We start from the raw sequence: 22328 nt of genomic DNA, 5'->3' as shown, positions 1-22328 counted from the left end.
ATTATTATTATTATTTTCTTTAAAAGAACAAAAATTATAATTAGAATCGTCCTTGAAATCAGTTATGAACCAATGATCTAACGTATTCAAAAAAGATTTTCTTTGATCAATCTTCTTTTTACCTTTTCATTTTTTAATTTTCATTTTTACAAACGAAAGAGCAAACGAAAGAGCAAACGAAAGAGCAAACGAAAGAGCAAACGAAAGAGAAATATATAGTCGATAATTATTGTTAGCTAGATCTTGATCGTTGAATCATAACCAATAAGAAAAGAATATATCTGGTGTAGGTATGATTATGGATAAAAGACGTGGACCAAAATCCGGTTCGGCAGATGCTGTCATCCCGAATCCCAAGGGTCCGTCGGCAACGATCGTTTCTGCATCGTTGAGTTAAAAGGCTAAAGAGAACTCCGACAACGACGTTCAGATCTTATTTCTTCGTTTTTTTCCTTTTCCTTTTCTTTTTTCTTTCTTCTTTTTTTTCTCTCTCTCTTTTTCTTTCTACTCTTTCATCCTTTATCCCTTCTCTTTTTCTATCTTCTATCTTCTATCTTCTTTCTCTCTCTTTTTTATTTTTCTTTTATTTATTTTTTTTTTTATATATATATATAGATATAGTCGGTGATCCAATTTTTTCGGTCCCCTTTCGATATCGCCTTTCTGCTTTATGTATCGATCTTCACAAAAGAGGGATAAGGATGAATGTGTTATAAAGAGAATTCGTTCGAATTGAAAATGAATTTTTTATGTCGATGAAAAACTTTTCTTTTTTTATCGTGAATTTTATTCATGATTTTATTATTATTACAATCAGTCTATTATTATTATTATATTGATTTTTATATCATTATTATATCATCATCATCATCATCATCATCATCATCATCATCATCATGATCATTAATAAATTATTTGAAATTTTCATGAAAAATATCGTCCAACATAAGTTCGATTCAATTACGAACAAAACAGAAAAAACGCACTCACTTACAAGTATTTCTAAAGTATTTTTTATTACAATAAAAAATGTTAAATATTCGACTTCGAATCCTGCAATTTTTCCAATATATAATTCACTTAAAAATTGCTTTATAAATCAGAGTTAATTAATATAATATAAATGTTTTCAATAAATTGGGCCACCAATCCTTTTATTTTTCTCTTTTATATCTAGTTTACTATTATTTACCGTTTCTCTCTAACTCTCTCTATCTCTCTTTCTCTCTGCTCTCTCTCTCTCTCTCTCTCTCTCACACACACACACACACATACACAAAAACATTTGTTCTCATGTTTGAAAAATACGGTCAACGAAGTTTAGTCGTATGTTCATTTTCTCCGATAGGTGCCTCGAGGTACTTGATCGTGTCATACGGCCCTTAAACCACCCCTTATTCCCACCCCTATCTTTATACATACACACGTATATATACAGCTATACATAGAAACACATTATTTTTTTTTTGCTACGTTTCGTTGGCTTCTACCAGTTACCAATGTCTCTTCCCTTTTGTTTTTCTCTCTCTTTATCTTTCTCTCACTCTCTTTCTCTGTCTGTCTGTCTGTCTGTCTGTCTGTCTGTCTCTTTCGTTCTCTTTGTTTTTGTTATCTTTTCCTTTTTCTTTTTCTTTCTCTTTTTCTTTTTCATTCATTCATTTTTTTTTTTTGGAAGCAAGCACTTTGTCCTTTATTCGTCGTTTTGTTATCAATGATCTATCGTAGTTAATGGAAAAAGTTGTAAGATATATTTTTAAGTACGTTAGTTTATTTCGTTCAATTCGAACGAAAATTTTCGAGATTTTAATAGAAAAATTAACGACAAGTTTTTTTTGGAGATATCCAATCGAATATAACTTAAGATAGTAGTTTCGATTACAATTTCGGAGTTCAAAGTTTCTTTTTTATGAACGAAAGAAAAAGAAAAGAAAAACAGACAGAGAAAGAGAGAGAGAGAGAGAGAGGGAGAGGGAGAAAAAACTGCAATCGAATGGTAGTAAAAATCGTAGCGTGGACAAATTTTAACGAGTAAAATTAGCAGACAAAAAAATGTTGCAAGAATTCTAATAAAAATCGTAATACAATCGAAATTGAAAATTTCCTCATGAAATTGGAATCGCAATGAAATTGATAATTTCCAATAGATCGACAATTTTTCATTGCAGAAATGCAAATTTTTTTTTTTTTTTTTTTAGATATCCAATCTAAAATATAATCTAAAATAATAGTTTCGATTCCAATTTTGGAGTTTGAAGTTCTTTCGTGAATGAAAAGAAAAAAAAAAGATGATGAAAAAAAAAATAGAAAGAGAGAGAGACAGAGACAGAGACAGAGAGACAGAAAAAAAAGAGAGAGAGAGAGAGAGAGAGAGAGATAAAGCAGTATGTTGTACGTTTAAGTAGAACGACGGAAAAATTTATACGTCGAGTTCAAGTTGAGGGTAATAATACGGACTAACACCCTCCTTTTAGATTCTCTCTTTCTCTTTCACCCCTTCTTCAGCTCTTTCTCTCTCTCTTTCTATCTTTATCTCTATTCTCCATTTCTCGCTTTTCTATATACACACATATATACGTATGTGTGTCTCACTCTCTCTCTTTCTTTCTCACTCTCACACTTTCGTCCTTTCTATCGCCATTCTGTCTCTCACTCTCTCACTCACTCTCAGTAGGATCAATAGTCTGGACCAGAACAGGGCCGTATATCTGGGGCGAATATTGGGCGACCTTAATTTGATGTTTGGGGCTTGGAAAAAATTTTTTTTCTTTTTTTTTTCTCCTTCTCTCTCTTTCTCTATTTTTCTCTCTTTCGATTCGTTCTCCATTCGTTACGATAATGAAATTAAACGGACGAAATAGTTTTGAACAATTCTTTTTTCTTTTTTTTTTTCCCCACGTCTTTTTCACGAACCGCAAGTATTAAAAAGAAATCGATCGTCCCGAATTTAAATTGAAAATGTTCAATTGGCTCGGAGAAAAAAAAAAAAGGAAAGGAAAGAAAATTTAAAAAAGAAAAAAATGTGTGTTAAATTTCAGGATAGACGTTAGAATTCTGTTCGATTAATTCATTAATTAATTGACTATTTAATCATACTTTATAGTACTGGAAGTAATAGTTAATAATTGTCATTATTTATGATCATTATAAATTCTCTAGTATGGCATACCGAACTTCGTTAATACGATCGAAACGATCGACTAAGTAGACTCTTATGTATTTGTGTAATGATGTGAATATATATATATATATATATATATAGAATAACGCACAAGGCATGCTTAATGTAATTACGTTTAACGAAGTAGCCCATTTCTATACTAATTAACGAGACCTAGTACCTGGTCCCGAACGATCAGACCATCTAGATTGTATATCGTTGAAGGTATAGTTTTCTCTGTTACATCTGATAATAATCCTTAGTGAAATTTCACTATATCAATTTTTCATATCAATATTTCATATTAATGTAAAATATAATATGACATCTACATAAATGTCTTCTAAAATCCATCCAATATTAATAACTATTACATCTAATTTAACATAATTTAATACTCTCGAATGAACTCTTTGAACTCCATTAACGAGCCAATATTATCTATCGATTTGAAAATATTATGTTTGATTATTCCGTTTGAATTAAAATTAATCGTCGATTTGAATTAAATGTAAAATGATCGAGTATAATTTTTCTCTTTGGAAATAAACAAAATTGAAATATTTTAAAAGTGTTTTCAAATCGTCCTGGTAAACAAGCTTGCAGCGTTCGTGAACAGTTTCTTATTATGTAGAAGAAATCCGCGTGTTACGAATAGTTAAAAGTCATCGACATTAGGAGACAACGGGACAATCGAGTTGGCTAAGATATCGGTTCGTTATATCCGACAAGGTTTACTTCCAACGAGCGATGGCATTGTGGCACCGGTATTCGTGTTCCATTAAGACTCTTGCTAAATGACAGCTAGCGAGAAAGAGAAAGATAGAGAGATATAGAGAGTAGATTTGTTTTCAGTCTCCTTTCTCATACACAAGCAGACACGTGTGTCTATATATATATATATATACGTTCTTTATTTTCCAATCCAAAGACAAGTGGCCAAACGAGAAAAGAGAAGAAATAGGGTGGAGGGTGGTATTCTATGGTTGGAATACTTAATCGGGCGCATGACAAAAATAAACTAATTTATAAACAAATAATTGCATCCCGCAATACGATAAATGCTTTCGCTTTTGAAAACCATGATCGAATCACTTGTTTCTCTCTTTTTCTTTTTTTCTCTTTCTCTTTTTATGTTGAGCAATATATAGTACCATCGGTTCTTCATTTATCGTTTCGACCTGGCTAGATTTGTTTCTTTTTTATTTATTTTATTTCTTTGACAAGGTCGGTAAAACGAAATAGTTATTTTGGATATTTTTCGTTGGTTAACATTGTTTGATATTTTTCGTCGATAAAACAGGCACTTGGGGATATTTGTTTTTGTTAATCGTTCGCGTTAAGCTATTGACAACGTCGATAAAACAGAATTATTCAGTTTTATTCGTTTAACGTCGATAATACAGATATTACAAATATCCTTTTTAATCGTACGATTAAAATTTAATCTTTGATCAACGTCGATAAAACAGTTATTGAAAATTACATTTATTTCTTTCTTGTTTTTTTTTTCTCTATTAAATCTTTGACAACGTCGATAAAACAGGTCTTTTCATATACCTCGTTAAGATAATAGAATATCATTTTAACTTGTATACGGATTAGATAACACCGATTAACTAAATTACTATATAGGTATATATATACAAACCACTCGAGAGCGATCTTGAAAAGGGCTCGAGCAAATTGAAACAACGTTGATTAGATTAAAAACTTAAATCGATCGAAACTAATCAAAATTGCAGTTTATTAATTTTCATTTCTTTCTTTCTTTTTCCCTTCTCCTACCATCAACGTATTAAAAACAGTATTAATATCATACAAAATTATTTAAATGAAGTATCAAACGGTGTGTATTCCCTTCATAGAAACTTTCTAATATTTAATTGAACCGAATTAATTAGGTTAATTAATTACAGCCTTCACAAGATACGAGAGAAATATTTTACGATTTTTTCTTCCCTTTTACTTTCTTTTTTTTTTATGAAGTATGCCATTTGCGGCACGTGGTAGCAACTCGTTATGCGAGAAGTCAGAAAGAGAGAGAAAGAAAGAGAAAGAGATAAAGAGAACGACCTTCGTCCTTTGGAAATCGTATGCCGGCTGTTGGACGAACAACGTCCTTGAATCCTTCTTCTTTTTTTATTTTCATTTTTACTTTTACTTTTATTTATTTATTTATTTATTTATTTATTTATTTATTTATTTATTTATTTATTTATTTATTTATCCTCTTTTACTTTTCTTTCTTTTTCTTTTTTTTTTGGTTTATTTCTTTCTTCTTCCTCGTCCATAGCTCCTCTTGTACACTCGAGTTAACAGACGATATTTGCTTTTTTATTGTTGCTTTTATTGTTATTTTTCTTTTTTATTTATTTATTTTTTTATCCCTTTTCTATTCGAAGCGAACAACGACGAGAGGGAAACACGATCCTTTTGCAGGCTCCGCCGTTGAACTTTCATCTCTCGTTCTATCTTCCTCTCTCTCTTTCTCTCTCTCTCTCTCTCGTTCTATCTCTACGTGAGATTCAAGTGCAACGATACAGAAAAGCAGATGGGAAGGAAAAGAGAAACGATTTTTCTTTCGAGATAAGTTACTTCAAAATGAACTTAATTTCCTCTTCAATTCCTCCATTGGCTATTAAAATTTATCAAGGAATGTTATTCCTTTAGATATTTCTTTTTATACATATACATATACATATACATATACATATACATATACATATACATATACATATACATATACATATACATATACATATACATATACATATACATATACATATACATATACATATACATACATAAATACATATATATATATGTACATTTATAATTAATTACTAATTAAGTATGTTAGAAAAAAAAAAAGAATTATTAGGAACGATAACAACACGAGGGTTGTAAGATCAAAAATAAAAATAAAAGAACCATAAGATCGATTTGATTTACAAAACAAAAAAAAAGAAAAAAGAAATAAGAAATAACGAAAAAATCATTAGCATTGTCATTAGAAATAATCTTTACGGTATCTAAACCTTTGAACTTTTTTATCAGATCGGAAAGAAGGGTGGAACAACAAGAGTGCAAACATAAACGATAGAAGGTAAAAAAAAAAAGTGCTTCGAGCATTTTAGAGTCAGTAAAGTATAGCCAGGCCAATAAAGAAAAGAGAACAGAAGAGAACAGAAGAGAACAGAAGAAAATAGTAGGGGTAGGGAATCTGGTGGAAGGGTGAGTAGTGGGGGAAGGGCTATCATAAGTAAAGCTGAGGGCTAGCCTGCTGTCATTAAAGCTTTATCGTTGAATCGTGAGATCGTCGAAAGTTCGCTGCCCCGCTTAATTAAAAAGAGACTTTTCTTTGATACTGTAGTCTCTCTCTCTTTCTCTCTTTCTCTCTATCTATCTATCTATCTATCTATCTATCTATTTATCTATCTATCTATTTATCTATCTATCTATCTATCTATGTATCTCTTTTTTTCTTTCTATCTGACTCTTTCTCCCTCTTGTTCCATTTTGTTCATTCTCTTCTTATGCTTCATCCTCTTTCGGGGTCATAGGTCGAAGGGCAGACAGGTCGTGGTTGAAGGGATTTAAGGGAATTACCGAGCGAGTGGGCTCGATGTAATCTCGTGAAAATCCTCAGACAGGAAAGACCGAGAAATAACGAGATCTAAAAGAAGAAGAGGAGGTGGAGGAGGTTGGTCTGTTGAGGTGGGGTCTGTTAGGGCTGGAGAGGGTCTGTTAGGAATGTGTTGGTCGAGTGGTGGGTGGGGGGTGGGCCTTTTCGATGTGGAATATTACACAGTCGCACTCTGGCGGATTTTAACTGATACTACGTGGATTAAAATTGATGCAATGCAAAGGGTTACTTGATGGGGGTGGGGAAAAAATTAATTAAAATTAATTAAAAAGAGAAAGAAAGAGACAGAGAGGGAAGGAATACAGAGGATTTGAAAAAGATTAAAAGATGATTAGAAGAGTTTAGGGAAATCATTTTCTTTCTTTCTTTTTTTTTTTTTAATATTTTACAAAAGAGTCGATGATAAAATTGACTTAATTTTTATTAAGTATACGTATATATGTACGTGTGATTTGTGTATATGAATATGATGAATCATTGAGAAAGAAAGAATGATTCAAATGTTTCAACTAAAATAATTTATATTTTTGAGTCTCAAGGTTGATATTTGAATAGTTTGAAATTTGTTAGAAGGTAATTTTTTTTGTTTATTAAAATTGTTTTCTTTTTCATTTTTTATTATTGTTCTTTTTTTTTTATATTTTTTTTTCTTGCTACATCTGTTTCACGATGTACGAATATAACATGTATATTTCCTAATCTGTAAATGTTAATGTCTCTTTCTATCTTATGTATACCATGGGTATAGTATTGCGGAATATATAGAATATAGGATGGACCGACAGCAAGGTGGTTTTAATCCTGAGATTCGGTCTTTCGGGTCAGTAAGGGTCACACCAACGTTCCATTCTATTCAACCGATGGTTTCTAACCCGGTACAGTGAACTCAGGGCCGTACGATATATCATCTTCAAAATGTTTCCTATATCTAATATACACCTATATATTAATAAAAATACTATGATTAAAATTTCAACAAGTTTGATATCCCGAATATTATCTTTGATAATAAATTAATTAATTTAACGACGATGACTCTATTACTGCTGCTGCTACTGCTGCTGCTACTGCTGCTGTTGCTGATGATTACAACAATAACAATAACAACAACAACAACAACAACAACAACAACAACAACAAAAACAACAACAACAACAACAACAACAACAATAATAATAATAATAATAATAATAATAATAATAATAAATGATTAAAATTGTAAGAACAATAAATAAATAAAAATAAATAAAAATAACAAAAATAAAAGTCATATGAATCGAATAAAACATTTCCTAACTGTGCTAAAGTTATAAAAGGTTAAACGATTGTATGTTGGGGTGTTGCGTTGGTAGATTGAAAATACGAAAGAAAGATTTTCGAGTTAGAAGAAGGTGAGGGATCGATAAAGGAAGAGACAGGAACGACAGGATGGTCCATAGTAAAGAGTATAGAGAAGAATCGTAGCCGGGAGCATCAGAAGCAACACAGCAGCAGGAGGAGTAGAACGGTAACAGCAGAAGCAACGTCGGCTAGGATCAGTGGCCATGCAACCAGCAACCCAGCAAACCAGCAACCACAGCAACTATCTTTCTTTCTTTCTTTCTTTCTTTCTTTCTTTCTTTCTTTCTTTCTTTCTTTCTCGATTGCTAAGCGTCGACTGCATCAGGCACCCCGCTGCCACACTGACTCTGATATACTCTCGAGATATCCGGGCAAGATTTAGTACATCCTTTTGCCAGCTGCCCCGCAGAAAATCTGCACTGGGAATCTCCCTTACAACCGATCGAAATGTTTCTCCTGTCCTTGAAATGAATACCATGGGTGGGAAAACAAGGTGAGCCTCGATACGACGATTGCCTCTAGTATTCCTTCCTTACACTTTCGTAGTTAGCTTATGTACCTACCTACCTACCTACCTACCTACCTACCTACCTACCTACCTACCTACCTACCTACCTACCTACCTACCTACCTACCTACCTACCTACCTACCTACCTACCTACCTACCTACCTACCTACCTACCTACCTACCTACCTACCTACCTACCTACCTACCTACCCACCCAACCACCCACCCACCTACCTACCTACCTACCTACCTACCTACCTACCTACCTATACGTATTTACTTTATTTTATCTCTTATTTCTACTTATTCTTCTATTCTTGGCAAAACCCTCAACGATACCACCGCGATTTCGTGCCTCGAGAAATGGAGAAACTTTGCTCAAGTATTTCTTTACGATATCAAATTATCTCTCTCTCTCTCTCTCTCTCTTTCTTTCTCTCATTCTTTCTTTCTCTGTCTATGTTTATCTTTTGGAAGAGGTTATTGACCTGAAAATATCAAAGAGGAATGATATTTCGATCAACCGAGTCAAGATTCGTCGTTGATGTATTATTAAAGTTTCATTAAATTTCTTCAATAAGAGATTTTACAGAGACTGTTAGAGTATTCATAATTTGTAAAGTTAGGTAGAATCTGGGTGTTGTTGGGTTTTTTCTTGTTGCAAGGTTAACAACCTGTTAGAGAATATTTCTATGAAATTTTCACTATCAACTGGACAAATGAATCCTGCGGAGTCTTATATCTTGCTTGTTAAACGTCAGAAAGGACAGGACTGATCCACTGATCCATCTTTGTCCTTCGTCCTACGCCATCCCAATCGTTTTTGGGGTCTAAGGATTACGATTGACGTTGACAGTTGCTGGTTCTAAGGAATCAGATTTCAAGTAGACAAATTATTATCCTGTTTTTTTTCCTTTCTTTCTTTTTTTTTTTTTTTTGAGATCGATTTGGAAAGGGGAGATGATAGAAGGTGGAAGAGTTCAAAGAACTCGTCTGTAGATTTTTATTTAGCCTTTTTGAGATATATATGTATTCTTTTTGTTCCTGCTGACGAGTTCGGTCTCGTCAAAAGGATCTGAGAGAAGAGTCCTTTTTACTAATTCTTTTTTTCCCTCTCTATCTATCTCTCTCTCTCTCTCTCTCTCTCTCTCTCTCTCTCTCTCTCTCTCTCTCTCTCTCTCTCTCTCTCTCTCTCTCTCTCGCGCCCCTGGCATTGGCTTTAAATGCAAATTTTTCTGTTGTGGGCAACACCTGACGTCGAAACACGTCGGTGTTAATGCCTCACCATCATCCATCGGATCTAGAGATCTTTTTATCTTTTTTTTTTCTTTCTTCGTTTTTTATTTTTTTATTTATTTCTTTTTTTTTTTACTCTCATCACCGAAATGAATTTTCTAAAAATGTTATACCGATCCGATGTTTATTAAAATTTTTGATTATTTTTTAATACGTGCTAATAAATTACGTTTGGGAAGAATGCAGCGAGGTGTGTTATCCAGTTTAATATTTTTTACGAGTACCTTGTAAAGAGGGTAAACTAAAAGTTTTCTAGGATAGACCAAACGTCTTTTTTTAGATAATTTTAAAAATCAATTAACCTTTTAGCCGACCTTTTAAGCTCGCAGTTTTACAAACGAGGCTAGTAGCTTTATAATCTGGGGTAATTTAGGACAAAAAGAAAAAGAACAAAAATCATCGATCTAGAAAATCGACTTTAAAAAAAAAAAAAAACAAAAAAAAATCATTTGCAAAGTTTTGTCCCAGTTCTGATAACATTTCGTGTTACGTAATCATCATTATTTCGTTATTAACAAAATCCTAGGGATTCTTTTTTAATCATTGTTGTTTTTCTCGTTGTTTCTCATCGATACGTAATCTCTTCAATCAAATGTTACGATTGATAACGAATTCGGTTTGATATTTAACCAGGTGCACGTTCTGTTGGAATAGTAAAATAGCAAAACAAACAAATTAGTGATTCGTTGATTCACGTTTGTAAACTTGACTTACGAACAGCAATAGGAATTACCATTGGCTGATAAAATTTGTTTGTTAACTTGAAAGACATAGTCTAAAAATATTTCATCCCCTAAAATCGTTCTCTTTGTTCTAAAATTTTGTCGGAAACGAACGTAACGTTAGCAAGTTAGTTTCACCCTAATGTCAAACAGGAAATCGAGCGAAACAGTAGTAAATTTCAAAGAGAGAGAAAGAGAGAGAGAGAGAGAGAGAGAGAGAGAGAGAGAGAGCGCGTATGTGTGTATAGGACTCATTTACTTGAACACCCACACAAACCCCATACACATAAACTTACGAATTATTCGTGTATAGATATATTCATGCTGCAAATTCATTGAAATAAAATTTTTAATAAAATGTATCAAGGTGGTCCTGGTATTTACTTTCTCTTAGTTTCTCTCTTTCACTCCCTCACCCTTCACCTCTTCTTTCTCTTCGACTTTTCGTTCATTGAATCTTTCATATTAAGTCCGACGAGTATATATAGACACACACACATACATATATATATATATATATGTATTTTATTTAGAAATAAAAATGATATGAAAGAAAAAGAAAAGCGAAAGAATTAGAGAGAAAGAGAGAGATAGAGAAGTAACGAAAGTTAATGATAACGGGACGAACAAATATCGACAATTGTTACTGTCAACAAAAATCTCTCTCACTCGTTTATCCATCCGATGTGACGAAGTGACGCTGTGTGTAAAACTAAGGGATAGAAAGTGTTTCTATACGTATATACGTATATTGTATGTGTGCGCATGCGCATTGAGAAAGTTAATGTACGTATATGAATGAGTGAGAAAGAAACATATATATATATATATATATATATATATATATATATATATATATGTATACACACATGTTTACGTATAAAATCGAACGAGTGAATGAATACGTATTACGCGTGTACATGTGTGTATGTGTATACAATGAAGAAGGAGGAGTCGAGAGAGTTGGGCTAAATCTTTAAAAGAAAGAGGAAAGAGGATGGAGATATAATCGGACAGGTAGAGAGCGAGAGTGAAGGTGAGGATGAAGGAGTATGAGGAAGAAATGGAGATGGTGTAGTAGTGTTAGTGTTAGTGTTAGTGTTAGTGAAGGAAGATGTGAGGAGAAGTAGAAGAAGGAAGAGTAGGAGGAGTAGGAGTAGGAGGAGGAGGAGGAGGAGGAGTGAGAGAGGGTAAAAGCAAGCCGCCGACACCATGGAATGATGAATGCGTTTGGGAAAGGAGCCGCATAAATCGTCGAGGTAATGCGTCTGTCTTTCTTTCTCTCTCTCTCTCTCTCTCTCTCTTTCTTTCTTTCTTATTTGGGCTGAATTTCGTCCCTTTGAATTTTACGTGTAAATGAGAACAAGAGAGACAGAGTATATACGTAGATATCTCTTAAAGTATTACATCTTTCCTAAAGAAAATGTGACTCAGCGGTAAGTTGGGATATTATTTTTTCAAATTGATTACATTTCTCTTCGTGCGGATTATTAATTCGACATCGTTCGTTAAACATTGTTATCGAGTCTACGTGTTTTTGTATATGGTGTAATGGTGTAACAGTGAAATTTGTGTTACTCGTCGAGCCTTTATAGTTAGTCATATATTATTTACGTAGAAAAGTTCGTCGAAAATTTGTTATATATAATCGTTGTTAAATGATCCATCAAGTGTAACATTTTTAACGAATCTACGTATTTATTTAGAAAATAAAAAATATGGGAATAAGGACTAGGGATTATGATGAATAATGCGATCAGGATTTGTCTTCCTTTTATGAAAGTGAAACCGAGAGAGATGTCTTCTTGAACAATTTACAAAAAAAAATAGAAAAAAAAAAACAAAGAAAAAGTGTAAACCTTGGCTTTGCTAGTCATCGAAAGAGAGAGAGAGAGAGAGAGAGAGAGAGAGAGAGAGAGAGAGAGAGAGAGAGAGAGAGAGAGAGAGAGAGAGAGAGAGAGAGAGAGAGAGAGAGAGAGAGAGAGAGAGAGAGAGAGAGAGAGAGAGAGAGAAGGAGAAAATATATAAGATAGTCCTGCAGAGAGGCGTGGGAAGGTACAGAGAAGGTTCATGTTTATTGCAGAAATATTTCAGCGTCTTAGGAGGCCGTGCCGATCCCTTCATAGGACATTTATCATGATAAGTAGCACCGTTGCTAACCCCCACGGTCACCATAAGAATTAGCTTATTCCTTCGTTTTGTCGTCGTCGATAATTCTTCGATAAAATTTATAGATCGTTTGGGGTGGTTCGGGTAGATAAAAGGATTCTCAAAAGGAACAAAACCAAAAAAAAAGAAAGAAAATCCTTAACTTTCGTCAGGATATCATATTCCTTATCATACATCTGTATTAATAAATAATTCAGAAAGTATGATTAACCGTTGATTGACCGATCTACAAATATCTGATTTGGGTTGATACGATCAATGATTACTTATTGATTCGTCCTACTAACTATAAAGATAATAATAACTCCGAACGTTGACACGAATTGAATTGATATGCGTTCATCATAAATTCACTTTGATATTTTAACGCCTAATTGATTCCGCTATCACGAATAATAGAACAAATGTTGTAGTAACCTATTCTATCTACCATCTCATTTTTAATTCTATCTCTCTGTGTGTGTGTCAGAGAGATAGAGAGAGATTGAGATAGAATGTAATACCAGAAATAATTTCACACGTCAAGTGGAGCCGTGAGATATATGGCCGACATTTAAAGGATTCTTATTCCTTTATTAAGGATATCCAGGATATCCTGGTAAGTTGCCAAATACGTGTTAGGAATCAGGTTAAAGATTTCACCTTCAAACTTGAAATTTCTACGAATTTTAATAACCTATATATAAGTGTTCATTTTAGAGTTAATATCCTCTAATCATTTCTTCGACTTCCTTGGAAGATTTACGTAATTGGGGTTGAACGTTTTTAGATGATTTTATATATCGATTACCCTCCTTCGGGACTTTTTCGTCTAATCTTTTGCTGCGGATTGCAAAATTATAAGTTTCGAAATCTTTCGACTCACCCTGTACACGTGGAATAAATGATTTATGTAGCACATTTATGTCAGGATTCGTGTCTACTGTTTTATATATTGTTTAACGTACTGTGTATACTATGAATAAATTAATATGAAATAATTTTATTATATGTGTGTACATCAAACTCTTTATATTTATTATATATATATATATATATATATATATATATATGTAAAAGTAAATGGTTGAAATGGTTTGAATCGATTGTATACCATATCGAACGTGCGAGGTAGGCAGCAACGATGCAGTATTTACAGTCCTGGCTTACCTACATCTACTACTACTACTACTACTACTACTACTACTACTACTATTACTACACTTTACAATTTTACCCCTTCTCACCCCCTTTCCACCAATACCACATCATCATCATCGTTGAATCGCCCCACACACAAACACACGTAGTGTAAACTCCTCTGTAAATGTGTATAGGTATCCTTGTCTATATATGGCATTGCAGGTTCATGCCAATATCTCCTCCACCTCCCACTCCTCCCACTCCTCTTGGACCACTCTTAGAATATTCTTGAAACTTTTCCTGCTTCTTGAATCATTGTTCTTCAAGGGAGAAAAAAAAAAACTCCAACGAAAAGAAGTTCTCCTTTATCTATATATACAGAGTGTCCCATTAAACAATCATCCATTTTCTTGGAACGTGTAACGATTAAAAAATCGATAGAATCGTTAATTATTATAAAATGTTATCAAACCGTTGTCACATCACGGAAAATCTTGATTGTTCAAAGGAAAAATTCAGGAACCAATTTGTATTGAAATAATACAGAAGTATTAATTGTTCTATCATTATTAAAAACAAATCTCGAAATGGTATAATCTTGAAAGTGTTGTTTCGAGATGCCGCAGTAGATTTTAATGAAATATCGTTATTGATATTTCCTGATTTTATATAATCGATGGTTACTTTAAGGACACCCTATATGATTCAACCTACTCCTTTACCTTTTCCTTCGTTAGATAAGAAGGATCATACGGTGTAGGCGAGAGACAGTATATAGAAAGGTGTAGGTAGCTGACTAAACTGACACTCTAAAGTTAGAACTTGCGAGTGTAACAGTGAAGGGACTTCCTTAAATCTATCTATCTCTCTCTTTCTCTCTTTCTCTCTTTGTCTTACTTCCTTAACAGGATATTCCTTCCTGTCTTACGTGGGATTTCCTGGCCTCTCTTTTCCCATAGAAACTCTATGGAGTAACCTCGGTGTGAATTACTCTTAGACTCTCAACATTATTTCATTGTCTGCGGAATCGGAAAAGAAGGAAAAGAGAGAGGGAAATGGTTACGATGGGATTCGGGGGATTCGGGGAGAGGGGTGGTTAGGTGCTTGGGGATAAGATAGGTTAGGAGAAAAGTTTTCCAAGAAATAACGAGAAGAAATTATTAACTTTGTTATTATACTAACGAGGACATTAAACTTGATTGTCTATTCTTGATAAATAATTAAACACACCGATGGTAATCGTTAATTCAAATATCTTTTTGGTTTTTTTTTTTTTTTTTTTTTGTATGGAAAACTTTTTGGATTCACGAACGAAAGCGATTTAAAATGGTGTACGATCGAGAAAATAGAAAGAAAAAAAATTAAAAAGGATAAGAGATGACTCTTTTCGGAAGAAAAAGCGATGACTATATAATTATTGACTAAATTGAGTATTACTCGGATTATATATGGATTATTACTCGTATATAGAGTTGACTCGAAAGATGGTTCTGAAAAATGAATTAAAAGAAAATCAATTACTACTTTTCGAGATGTTTTCACTTAATCTCTTTTTTCTTTCTTTTTTTTTTTTGTCGTCATATTGTAAAACATCAAGTTTAGATCGTAAAGCATTGGCCTAAATGGTCTTGAAAAAGGGGTGATCGATTTTTATAATCACTCAAGAATTTTTGAGCTATCCTATAGCGTACTAACTGTGTTCGCTAATTGCGGAATCCAATATTTAAGAAAGTTTGTAAAAGAAAAGAAGTTTCGATGGGTGTATCGAGAAAGGACAAAACAAAAATTAAATATTCCTTCTCATTCTGGTAAATAAGGACTACTCCTCAAAGCCTACTTGACACAACCTCCAGGTTATCCTCTTTCTCTTTCTCATCCTCCTTCCTTTCTTCATCGAAAACACTCTCATTTGAATTTTCATTAGAAAACTGTCCGTCTCCTACTCTCGTTTGATATCTCCCAGAGAACCGGGCTAAACAAAAACTCGTTATTCCGCAGTCCTTCTATATTATCATAAATATATTTGATCATAATTCAACAACGATTAAAAAAAAAAAAAAAAAGAAAAAGATTTTATTACGAAATAATCCAAAAGGAAAAAAGAAAGTAAAGTGACGATTTTTTACTTTTAATTTTTTTCTTCCTTTTTTTTTTTTTTTGAGAAGAACTGGAAAATTACTATTATGAGATGATAATAAAAGTAATTATCTATAATATGGTGTCCCGTGTTTAACGACCGGTAAAAAGTCCTTGGTCACATTTACGTGATCATCGTTCCGGAACTCTTGTCGCTGAGTTGGATCATTGAGGATCGCCATTAAACGTCGTGGGAACATCGTCTTCCCTTGTTAACTAGACTTTAAACAACGATCTTGACATTAAAGATTTTTTTTTTTTAAATAAAATATATCAATTGAGTGAAAAAGGAAAGAAGAAAAATTGTTATTGACCTAATTACCCGTGATAATGACTGGTCAATGTTATTGTTACTTGTAGACCTCAATGAATCTGCTCCCCTTTGAAGTCTGCTCTTGAAAAGGAAACCTGATTGATCGATCAAACGTCAAATAGATGTCAGATTCTGAGGGGCTAGTCCTTTGACTGGCAAAACCTTCAACCCATGGTAAACCCCCATCTTCCCTAACACCCGCCGGCCAACCCTCAGCTTCCTAAATTAATGGGGGCTCGCGTCGACACCCTGAACAGTACCCGTGTTTAGCACCATAGAACTTGATATCGAATCCTTTGATGAAAGCATTTACTCGACTCGATTAGATTCGGAAATTTCTTGTCCCTTGTTATTTAATTGAACCCTTACCAAAAATTGAATCGCCATTTTGAACCTGGAGTTTCATTAAAAGAAAAAAAAAAGAAGAAGACAGAACCAAAAGATTACCTTTACTGATTTTTAAATGGTTCCCGTTTAACCGGACGCTGATGATAAGAAAACAAAACAAAAAGTGGTTGGCTAGGTGAGGGGTGAACTGGGTAGGAGGAAGGAGAGAGAATGTCACATCCTGCACGTACGTAGAATTAAAAGGCAGAGGGCCCCAGAAAAAGATTGAAAGAGAGAGAGAGAGAGAGAGAGAGAGAGAGAGAGAGAGAGAGAGAGAGAGAGAGAGAGAGAGAGAGAGAGAGATGGCTAGCAATCGAGGTCAAACCTCGAACGAACTAAATTGGACGCGATCTAATCTGAAAGGGACCTTGCACCTACTTTTTCACAGTCCCCTTTCCCCCCACCCCTCTTCAACCGTAAAAGAACCATCTCTGGCAATATCCGTGCTCTCTCTCTCTCTCTTTCTCTCTTTCTCTGTCTCTCTGAATCTATCTTTCTCTTACTCTGTGACGCTTGACGTTGAAAACGGATGTTGAATGTCGGCTTGCTACGTCACTTTAGAACGAGAGAGATAGAGATAGGGATAGAGATTTTATCAGAGGATAGAGCTGGTGGTCTTTTAAAAAAGAACTTTTTTTTCCCTCGTTCCGATTGGTCCTATCGCTGACAACTCCACGTCACACGGTTTTCAACCCTCTAAGCAAACACCTTACTCTTTTGTCTTTTGGCGATATTCTCTTAGCCCTAAATTTTTTTCTTTCTTTTTATTCTCTTTCTTTTTTTTTTATTGGAAGATCGTCCTTCAATTTTTGAGACATCTCATTTTCCAACTGTCCTGTTCAGTTTTTTGTTTTTGAAGGTTACTTCGAACGGTGCATTCTTGCACCGTGATTTTTTGCACATTTTATTATTATTATTATTATTATTATTTTTTTTTTTTTTTTAATGGGACACGCTACGATCTATCTATCGTAACTGTCGTAATCTATAACATCTATCTCGTAATTTATTTTTAAAACGTAAAAAGATTTACCTACGATATTCTTCTCGCGTTTCGAAAAAAAAAGTCAGGTGGGATAGGGTTGGTATTGAGGTTGAACTCGTTCACGTGAGAAAATGCCAGTAGAGCAGAAGATCTCTCTTAATGATGATAATACATTTTGGTAGTTAGTAAGGATCGTTAGGGGTACAAGTATTTAGGAAGAGGAAGTATCCAGGTATCCAGGACATTAGCCAGGACTTGTCTCCTTTCATTAACAAGGCCATACATGTACGAACGCCAAAGGCCAATTACGTATTGCCTGTCATTGCCAAGCTTTAGTTACCCTTTCTTACAGAAAGAAAGACAGAGATAGACAGAGATAGAGAAAGAGAGAGAGAAAGAGAGACAAAGAAAGAGAGAGAGAGAGAGATAGATAGATAGAAGGGTTGAATGGAAATCACCCCTAAAGTATTCGCTCTAGCAAAGGGCCAGGACAAAAGGATTCATGTTCGTAGACGATCTTTTTTTTTGTTCTTTCTGATTTTCCTTTTTTTTTCTTTTTTTATTTTTTCTTCTTTTTTCTTTTTTTTTTTCTCTTTCACCCTCGTTCCCTTCAAGTTCATTTCAAGAAGTAGTCTTCGTGCCTCTTTCTTTCTTTTTTTTTTCGTCAAGTACTCGCAAGGACCCAACTTCGAATTCTGAAGGGTTGTCCCCAGTTAGGGTTGGAATTGGGCTTCGTTTCACACTGCAGGAGGGCGTGCAAATTATTCTTTTCTTTTCTTTCTTCTTCTTCTTTTTTTTTTTTTTTTTAATTTTATCCCTTATCTTTATTTTGTCAATTCTTCTTTCCTTTCTTTCTCTCTCTCTCTCTCTCTCTCTCTTTCTTTTTTTTTTGGACAATCGTGAATCTAATCGTTCACGCTGTGGTTTTGGTTTTTTGTTTTTTTTTTGTCCTCATCGAACTTTTTTTTTCAGAACGTTCACAGCCTAACGATACTTATTATTTTATATTCGTTGCGACAAACTTTCGTTCAATTTATTCGTGTAATTTCTTCTTCTTTTAAAGTTCCTTTTTAATCGTAAGTATAGTTAGTCGAATTTGCGTACTTTGATCGATGACTATGTTAAGTACTCTTTTAGTTTTGAAGGGTGAAGTCAACACGATATCGAGAGAGAAACTTCTCGCTGCTTTATGATAGAAACTTTACGCGGGGGAGGGAGGTTTCACTAAGCACGTAGGGGTAGCTAAAAGCTTCTGACATATTGCTGGTAAAGGGAAAGGGCAAATATAGGTATAGTTGAGGAATAAGAGGGAAGGTGATAGACTACTGTGTACAGAATGTTCATGCTATTGGATTTTGTTCGAGCTACTTCGCTAACGTTATTATTTTGATCTGTATATATATATATATATATACACACACACACACACACACATACACACACATATATACATATATAAAAAATTATAAAAAAAAAGAAATCAAAGAAAAATTAAATTTTTTAAAATTAACCAGGCTAATTTTTTTTCGTAATAAAAAAATAATACAATTTTTGCGTACAAAACGTATACATAAAATACAATAGACATATGTATATGTTACAGCAATAAAACTGGTATACTATTTTCCCCCAATGATTTATCATTCATGAATTACAAGGGAATCTGTAAACGGCGACATTGTTACAAACGTGTTAATTCAATCGTGTTTGGGTAACTCGATTTATTCCAGTGCTGGATCAGGCTGACTGGATTTTGCCCAGTTTCCGTAGAATAACGAGCATAGGGGTAATACAGATTTACGCTTACGTTCATTTGTCCTAACGAAAGTCGTACTAATCCGTAATCTCATCTAATCAGGAAGTAATTCATAATTTGTCGATTTTGTGCTAAGAAAAAAAAAAATAATAAGAAAAAAAAAAAATAAAAAATTGTATTCATCAGCATCTAAACGAAACCCTAATAAGCAATAATATTACTGCTGTAGTAAACGGCCAAATGTTCATTAAACAATTAGGGGTTGGTTGAATAGTTAAATACCAAATTAACCATTCCGCATCTTACCTTGATTAAATTTCTACACAATTGTTTTGAAACAACGTTAATGTAATTGACTTTCGTTTAATTAATGATAAACTTGGTATAGGGAAGTGTCTAAGGTGTATTAAAAAATTAGGGGTTTGTTAATGAAATTTAGGGATTGTTAATAAAATTGGTGAATGTTAATGTTTTTAATTAACCATTCCGCATCGCTTCTACCATTATAAATTGGCTAAATTTTTTTAAACAAATTAAAAAACTCATCGTTAATCGATATATCGTAATATGATCGAGAATACGAAGTGTTGATTTATCAGAATATTTTTTGGGGGATGTAGGTGAGGGGTTTTTGGTAAATATTGAAATTAAAATTAAAAATATCAAATCAATATTTTGTTGTTACTAAAAGAACAATCGTTTTGATACCGTTAAAGTCTTCCCTTGAGTCCAAATCGATCAGGGATACCAAAGAGGATTACCTTCGTTATTTCTAAAGATTCTCTGTCTCTCTTTCTCTCTCTTTTCTGTTTTCTTTTTGAACATTTTCAAACTCTACCAAGCGACTAAAAAATATTATTTTGTAATCCTTTAATAATGGTATAACGTATTTTGTATTTAAAAAAGAAAAAGGCGAGAAGTTTAAAAAGTATCAACAGAAAAAAAGAAAGAAAGAAAAATTATTCATACAATCGATAACATTTGGACGGATTTGCAATTTTAACGATTTCAATTAATAATTGATGAAAGACTGACCCAATTAGGTTATTCTTACTGCGGAATAATTTGTCTCTCTCTCTCTCTCTCTCTCTCTCTCTTTCTTTCTCTCTCTCTCTCTCTTACTCCGAGGAAATATAACTCAGTAATGTATTCCTTTCATCCATAGCGATGTGTGCGTCAAACTCATGGGACTTTAATAGTTTCTCCCTTCAACGTCGACCAGAACGATAACTTTTAATATTCCCAAAATGTGTTAGAACTTTATTAGATCGAATTAAAAACTGCGGTATCGCATGAAAAATAAATCTACTTTTTCCCTTTTTCCACCCTTCTTTCTCTCTTTCAGTATTTCACTATTAGACCTTTACCACTTGTCCACTGTCGACTTTGTCGACTTTGTTATTTAAAAAAAAAAAAAAAAAAGAAAGAGAGAAAGCAAATCGTCGATTACAATCAACCCCTCACCTAACCGTGTAAAATCCTTTCAGAAAAAAAAATTATTTATCACTTTATCAATTGAATTGTTATTAGCCTAACAGGAAGATGGCTGATCGGTTTAGCGATTTCAAAGAAGAAGAAGAAGAAGATAAAGAAACAAAAAGAGTAACGTAACAAATACAATGAAAAAAGGATAATGGTGGGGGGTTGAAATGATGGAGGAGTGGGGAGGGGTTGAGGAAAGACCGTCTCGTAGGCGGGAAGGCGCGTTAAAGGAGGAGAAGAGAGAGAAAGAGAGAGAGAGAGAGAGGGCTTGGGGAACGGTCGGTCGATCTCTCCTGGTTGCCAAGCGACCGACATCCGGCCAGCTTTGGTGGTGGTTTGACGACGATGGCGCCACCATCGAGCACCAGCACCCTTATCAAGAGGTGGAGAGTAGTCGTGCGATGCACCCCACGGTGGTGGGTCCTCGCGTTCTCTCTCTCTCCGAGTGTGTGTGTTTGTGTGTGCGCGTTGCGTGTTCGCCGGTATCTATATAGTTCTTTTCTCTCTCTCTTTTTTTTTCTTTATTTTTTTTCTTCATTTTTTGATTCTTTAGAATTTTTAAAAAATGACATATACATACATACATACGTACGTACGTACGTACGTACGTACATATGTATGTATGTATGTATATATGCATGCATGTGTGTGTATATATATAAAAATACGTATGTCGTATGTATAAAAAAGAAAGAGAGAGAGATAGAAATAGACTGAAAGTATATAATAATCTAAAACGTGATTTGTCTCCTGATCGAAGAAGAAGAAGAAGAAGAAAAAGATGATGACGACGATGACGATGATGATGATGATGATGATGAAGATGAAGAAGAAGGGTTGATATCGTCGCCATCTTGTTACAGCCGGTACATGCTCACTTCCTCCCCCCACTACACCCTCTTCTCTTCTTTTCTCTTCTATCTTTCTCTTTCTCTTTCTCTTTCTCTTTCTCTCTTGCTCTCTTGGCGGCGTTGTTGGTGCATTGTGGGAGGGGAGGTCCTCTCTCTCTCTCTCTCTCTCTCTCTCTCTCTCTCTCTCTCTCTCTCTTTCTCTCTGTGTGTATGTGTATGTGCGTGCAACTTCCGGGGGTTGTTTTTGGCAATGGCCGACCGTGCTGTTGGTGATATCGTGTGTTAACCTGGGTGGAGGGTCGAGCTATTGCAGGGGTCGTTGAACGTTGTGGGGTAAGTCTGTCTCTCTCTGTCTCTCTATCTTTCTCACTCTCTTTCTATCTATGTATCTCTCTTTCTCGTTAGCTATGGCATCGACACGTGCTTCGATATGTCATACTAACGCACACCCTC

General features: G+C 34.1%; 1 protein-coding gene across 7 annotated transcripts in view; it reads left to right on the top strand.

The window, feature by feature from the left end:
- LOC122637305 overlaps window positions 1-22328 on the top strand; it is an 80457-nt gene that overhangs the window by 14054 nt on the left and 44075 nt on the right. The window contains exon 1 of one of the 7 annotated variants that reach the window (XM_043829319.1): window positions 21790-21890. The exons of 5 other annotated variants lie outside the window; for them this stretch is intronic. The gene's annotated coding sequence lies outside the window, so the exon portion shown is untranslated. Of the gene's footprint in view, window positions 1-21789; window positions 21891-22042; window positions 22209-22328 lie in introns of those variants that run through there. One more of the 7 variants, XM_043829318.1, reaches the window with a different exon arrangement.

Source organism: Vespula pensylvanica, chromosome 25 (genome assembly GCF_014466175.1).
Source record: "Vespula pensylvanica isolate Volc-1 chromosome 25, ASM1446617v1, whole genome shotgun sequence".
In the NCBI taxonomy this organism is placed as follows: domain Eukaryota; kingdom Metazoa; phylum Arthropoda; class Insecta; order Hymenoptera; family Vespidae; genus Vespula; species Vespula pensylvanica.
This window is presented reverse-complemented; position numbering and strand designations above follow the sequence as displayed.